The sequence below is a fragment of the Poecilia reticulata genome, chromosome 6, assembly GCF_904066995.2.
Source record: "Poecilia reticulata chromosome 6, P_reticulata-male-v2, whole genome shotgun sequence".
In the NCBI taxonomy this organism is placed as follows: Eukaryota; Metazoa; Chordata; class Actinopteri; order Cyprinodontiformes; family Poeciliidae; genus Poecilia; species Poecilia reticulata.
In genome coordinates this window covers 1,574,146-1,580,786 of record NC_088835.1, presented here as the reverse complement: position 1 = coordinate 1,580,786, position 6,641 = coordinate 1,574,146, and the positions used below count along the sequence as shown (strand labels likewise).

General features: G+C 41.1%; 1 long non-coding RNA gene across 1 annotated transcript; it reads left to right on the top strand.

Moving 5' to 3' along the window:
• The first annotated feature begins 2,043 nt into the window (after window positions 1-2,043).
• On the top strand, window positions 2,044-4,424 carry LOC103465625 (uncharacterized). Its single transcript, XR_014087747.1, has 2 exons — window positions 2,044-2,371; window positions 4,230-4,424. It is a non-coding gene; the product is annotated as an uncharacterized LOC103465625 (long non-coding RNA).
• Window positions 4,425-6,641: the final 2,217 nt, after the last annotated feature.

Genomic DNA, 6,641 nt, shown 5'->3' with positions numbered 1-6,641 from the left:
GCAGCCCTCAGAACAGATGTTGTGTGCAAATAGATGTGCACATTCAATAAACTGGAGTCCTGGGTTCATAACGAGCCTCGCTGTAACCCAATACAGACAACTGAACTCCTCTCCTGTCTTCCTTCTTTCTCTTTCCACCCTCTGCTCCTTTGTGCCTGACTCGCATTTGTGCCTCAGACCCTGCAGGGGGCAGAGGGGGAAATTCCAAAAAGATAATCCTGTTGTTTTCCAAAGATGGGTGGGATTCTATGAGAAAAAAAAATGAAGAAGTAGAAGGTTTTGTCAGCTCAGCTGGAAGGTGAGGATGATGTTTGCTTTCTGTTCTGTACTGGCTTTGTATAAGGATGATATTTTGAGTTTGCAGCCAACTATTTTCATACCTATATATATATATATATATATATATATATATGCAATTATTGAGACACAAGTGGTCAAAAAATAGCATTGTGCTTTAAAAAGAGTATATTATAAAATAACAGTGTATACAGTCACAGAGTTGTAGACTCTTAGTAAAAAGAAAATAAAAGCCCTACGTGTGCCCCTTTAAATCCTCGGCAGCCTATACTGTCCATATTCTGAATGATTCCCCTCACAATATGGCGCAAAATTGGTCAGAACCATCACCTCCTTTTTATTTTTATTTTCCACAGAGCATGCTCATTGTGCACGATTACCCCTAGCAACAGTTACCATGCTGCTGACACTGAGGTTATCCAGAATGTTGAAATTATTTTTCCTTTGAACTCTGTGTCATGAGGCCCTTCAGAGAATGATTGATGATGTCACAGAGTCCATGACATCATTATATACAGTACAATTCTAGTATAGAACTCATTCGCAAATATTTTTTGTGAGTAGCAGACGTGTCTGTAGTTAGCAAGCTCGAAATGGAGACGAAGCCAAAGAAGTGGATGTCCTTTAGGGAAATATGCACAAATCAATTCCAAAAGATTTGTCCCACAAGGAATCCTGATTATTTGAAGAGGGACTTTCTCAGTGACCTTCTGTGGCAGGTGATTGAGAAAGTTGCAGATGAACCAACCCTGCCCCTCGTCAGAGAAACCTTTGAGAACGCCCAGGGTAAGCTCTTACGCCAAATCATGGCGGAAACTGGGAAGTTAGATCTGGACATCCTGTCAGGAATGTCAGAAGAGCTAAGTGAAAGAATCTTTCAGAGCATCGCCAGTGATTCCTTCCACCTCGCAAGCGAATTGCATTTGTTTGCAATCCTTTTCTATCCAGTGTCATATCCAAGGATAGTACAAGAATTCAAGCATCACCTGGAGAATCCCGTTCCTCAAGAACCCACCAACACAAAGAAATTTTTACCATCTGTAATAACAAAGCTCAAAGACACTTTGTTTGATGCAGAAAGTTTGTATGCAGAAGAGAACTGCCTGAGTAACAATTGTTTGAAGTCCACTTATCCTAAAGGGAAAAGATTGGTGGAAAATGACAGAGAGATGGGAATGAGACACGGAGCAGATGAACGGAGAAAAATGATAAATCTAGTTCTTTGGAAACTGATTCGTAAGGCTAGTTACAGATCTACCACAAATTATGGACGGAAGGACATCATCTCCGTCTATGAGAGGCTTTCTGGAGTTCTGTGGGAAGAACTGAAAGATCTAGATTTTATCATTTTCCCAGACATGGACAGAAAAATTGGCTCAGACATCTTCCAACTTCTAAGTGGAAACGAGGATGTGGTAAAAGATAGGCTTTTCCATCTCATGAAAATGAGCCACCCAATTGTTGACTACAAGCTCATAGCTTGCTTCAAAAGAACCATGACACATCCCAGAAAAGTTCATCTCCCAAAAAGCTATCTGAAAAGTGCTCTGAAAAGCACCTGTAAAGATGACAATTCTGTTATGTTCTGTCATAAACAAGTTCATCCAAGCCTGGGAAGCTCAACCAACTGTAAAAGCAAGGACAAAGGTGAAGCCACAGATGTGGTCCCTTGTGATCTTCTTTTGAAAGATCTTGAATCAGTCAATCCTGAAAACCAGAACACAACTGAATCTCCTGTAAGTTACAATAGAAGCAGAGGCTTTGAGGATTCCCCAAAGCCTCAAAACGTACGCATAACAACAGTGGAGTGTGAAAACCAAACACTCATAGAAAGTGTCATCTCTGGGACTGTGTGCAGAATGTATCCCGACCATGCTTCGTCAATGAGCGAGTGTCGTCCGATTTTCATACAGGTGCGTCCGTATAAGCCTGTTTTGGAAGATCCCGAACAAGAAACCCCCGAAAGTCAACAGAACACAAAACAAGATGCTTCAAATGTGAACCTTGGTGATCCTGCTTCAGAAGACCTTGAATCAGTCAACTCTGAAGGCCAGGACATAAATGAAGACTTTATGTACGTGAATGAAGGTGATATTGTTTTAGAAAACCTTGAATCACTCGACTCTGAAGGCCAGTACAAATATGAAAACCCTATATATGTGAACAAAGATGATCTTGTTTTGGAAGATCTGGAATGATGAGGAAGCATACCATCCTAATCCTCTGAATGTTTAATGATTTTAATTTACAATGATAACGTCCTTGCTAGCAAGGGATGTTGTCTGAACGTTCGTTGCTAGCAGGGACCAAAATTATGAACATGAGTTCAGTTGATTAATCTAAATTCTTCTTGCAAGAATAAAAAAAAAAAAAAAAAAAAAAGAATGGCTGCACAGTGGGGTCTTTTTGCATTAAGTGTGCATTTTGTCCCCTGTGCATGAGTGGGTTCCCTCCAGGTGCTCTGGCTTCCCCCACTTGGTCCAAAAATCACAAAAGTGATCTTGTTTTGGAGGATCTGGAATGATAAGGAAGTACATAATCCTAGTCCTCTCAATGCTTTATGGTGTTTGATTTCAGGACTACGTTCAAAGGACGTTGCCTGAAAGTACCTTGCTATTTGGGTCCAAAATCATAAAAGTGATTCTGGACTCAAATAAAAGCGTAATACCCATATCCCCATTCACACCACCAGCTATCAACATTTTACATAATTTACCCTGCACCTAGGCTCGTAAAACAACACAAACCTTACTAGATATATTAATATGTTAATCTAATGCATATTAATTAATATTAATACAATTAATATTAATCATATTAATGATTAATCTTAATATTAATAACTAATATTAATTAATATTAATGACTAATATTAATTAAGCATTAATTAATATTAATTGTGATTAGAATTAACTTTTACTAATTTATGGTTGAAAACCATTTCTCATTAATAATGAATGATTATTAATCATTAACAGTGATCATTAATTAATGATTACTAGTTGACCAAACTAATGGCAAACAAGAGTCAAACCAAAAGCTAATAGGGTCAAGCTAACATCTCATAAAAGTCAAGCCAAAGCTAATAAAATATGACTAAGCTAATTAAAGTCAAGACAAATCCTAATTTAAGTCAGTCTAATAAAACAGCTAGTAAGAGGTAAACCAAAACTATTATTGACTATTAACTCTTATCAGCTGTTAGTTAATAAGTGACAAGGTAACACTAATTAGCAATTAGCTTCACCACATTAACTATTAGATTAAACATTAATAGGTTTTGTTTACACTTTTGTTTACGATTAGTTTGACTCTTATTAGATGCTAGCGTGACTCATTAGCTTCTTGGCCCTTATTAGCATTTGGTTTACGCTTGTTATTTATTAGCTTGGCCATCCTTGGATAATAGTTCAACCATTTCTTGGATAATAACAGTCAAGCTAAAATCATATAAAAGTAAAACCAAAAGTAAAAATGAGTCAAGCTAACAGCTAATAAGTCAAATCAAATTCTAAAAATGTCTAACCTAATAGTTAATGATGATCAAGTTAAAAGCAAATAAGAATTGAGCCAAGAACTAAAAATGATCAAACTCATGGACAAGCTAATAGTTAGCAAGACTAAAACCAATGCTATTAAGAGTCTAGCTAATAGCCAATAGTGCAGCTAAAATCTAATGAAAATCAAACCAAAAGCGAAAAAGTGAAAAAAAAGTTTAATCTTATAGATATTGATGGTTAAACTAATAGCTGACAAGAGTATAGCTAAATCCTAATAAGGATCAAACTAATAGTTAATCCTAACCAAAGCTAATAAACGTCATACCAAATCCTAATAACCAAAAGATATTATCTTGACCATCATTAACTACTGTGACGATCCCCTCCTTTCCAGTAGGGGTCTCTAGTCCTGTGTTTTCTGGTTTTTTTCAGGAAGCAGGGAGATGGGCCGTTAATTGCACTCATCGGCAGATGATAAATACTGACGTCTAGCCAGTCACTGTCTGCTTGTTGGCCCTCCGGACAAGACCGGAACGAGCAGCATTGGTCCACACTTCTCTCTGGCTGGCTGGCTTGATCTCCTGGAGCGTCGTTTGGGTTATCAAATAAATTATTGTTTCTATAGGTCCGCTCGTCTGTCTCCCTTTTTTGTCCTCGCCTTTGAGCTGGGCGTGACAAATGGGGGCTCGTCAGTTTGAATCCGGATTGGACGTCAGTGTGTTTGGAGTTGTGAACTCTGTCTTGTCGGGGGACGTTGACGAGCGTGCTGGGTTTGGTGAGTGAAGCAGCCGTTGTACATCTGTTCTGAGAGACTGTGTTTGTGTAGCGGTTTGAGTGATCGCTCCTTCATAGTAGGTCGCGGTGGTTCTGTCCCTGTTAGGCTTAACAACAATTTCCCTTATGGAGGTTGTTGTGGGGGGATTTTAGTGTGGTGTGAACGTGGGTAGAGCGGTTGTCTCGGGAGCACATCCGGAGTTGCAGGGAGTCGCCATTTATTGGTTGCTTTTTCGGACTCTCGGGCGTCAGTGCATAAAAACCCATCACAAGTAACACCCGAAGACTAGCGGGGGAGATTAGTTAGATTCTGGTTAGGCAGTTAGAGGGACGGGGTCGCTGTGACGTTGTGGTTGTTTTGGGATTGTGGGAGCTCAGTGCTACTGGTTGGAATTCAGGTGTTATGGCTGCTGTTGAGGATTTTTTGCGGGATCCGTCTGAGGAGGGGTTGGAGTGCTGCACACGCGACCAATTGCTAAAGATCGCTGAACATTTTAAGTTGGAGATCAGTGATAAGCGGTCTAAGGAGAGTATTAAAGCCATCATTAAAGCTAATTTAACTGACTCCAGTGTGCTAAGACCATCTAAGTTGCAAGCTGGCGCGACGTGGTTAGACACTGACGTTTTTGACACTAGATTGACTTTTGAACAAAAGCGGGAGCTACTTTTGCTGCAGGCTGGGATAGAACAGAAAAGGTTGGATGTGAAAAAACTGGAGTTGGAAGAACGTAGATTGAGTTCAAGTAGTGCGGGCAACGCCCCTCTTGATGCTTCCGGTAGGGGAACGTCTAGCTCGTTTGATGTTGGGAATAATCTGCGTTTAGTTCCTCAGTTTTCTGAATGGGATCCAGACACCTTTTTCTCCCGGTTTGAGCGTGTTGCTGATGGTCGAGGTTGGTCTGATTTGGACAGGACACTCCTTTTACAGTGTGTGTTCACAGGCAAAGCACAAGAAGCATATTCTGCCCTCACAGAGGGTGAAAGTAAAGTCTATGCCACTGTGAAGAAGGCCGTTTTAACCGCTTATGAGTTGGTACCAGAGGCTTACCGACAAAGGTTTCGGACATGGGAGAAGGCTGGGAGACAAACCCATGTTGAGTTTGCCAGGGAGCTGGGAATCCATTTCAATAGGTGGTGTACTTCCTTAAAAATTAGCACTTTTGTTGATCTCTGTAATCTGGTTGTCCTGGAACAGTTTAAAAACTCTGTCCCAAGTCACATTGCGGTATATATCAGTGAACATAACGTGAAAACAGCTGCTGAAGCTGCTAAGCTGGCAGATGAATATGTTCTCATACACAGAGGTGGCCGTGACTATCAACCTCGCTGGGATTTTGGTTACAGGAGTGGAAAATCTTTTGTGAGCAGTCATGCAGAGGAGGACGGCATTAGTTCTGATATGAACAGTAGGTCAGAACGGATTTCCAGTGGGCATGTGTATGTGGATCCATCTGATGTATGTCATTATTGCAAAGCCAGAGGCCACTGGAAGCGGGAATGCCCTAAACGAAGTGCTCAAGTGAAATCGGTTGCTTTTGCTGTCTCTGAAAAACACGATGGTTTTGTTTCCTCTAAACAGGTGGATGTAGGCCGGAACTACACCTTGCACCAGGGGGATTTTTCACCTTTTGTTTCTGACGGCCATGTGTCCATGCTGGGGAGTGATGCTATGGTACCGGTAAAAATTTTGAGGGATACTGGGGCTTTTAATTCATATATTCTCAGCTCTGTATTACCCTTTTCTGAGGAAACCAACACTGGAGACCATGTTTTGATGCGGGGAATGGGACTTATGGTGGAACCAGTTCCACTGCATAGGTTGACATTGACTTGTGGATTGGTTCAGGGAGAGGTTATCATGGGGGTGCGCCCTGCACTTCCTTTGGAGGGAGTGGATGTAATCTTGGGCAATGATCTTGCTGGTGGTCGGGTGTGGCCTGATGGTCCACTACCTGCTCCCATGGTAACTTCTTCCCCTGTTCTAGGAAAGTTGGATGAGAGTGCTCAGTGTTTCCCTGGGGTTTTTACAGCTTGTGCAGTGACGCGAGCTAAGTGCCGTGCTGAGTCTGC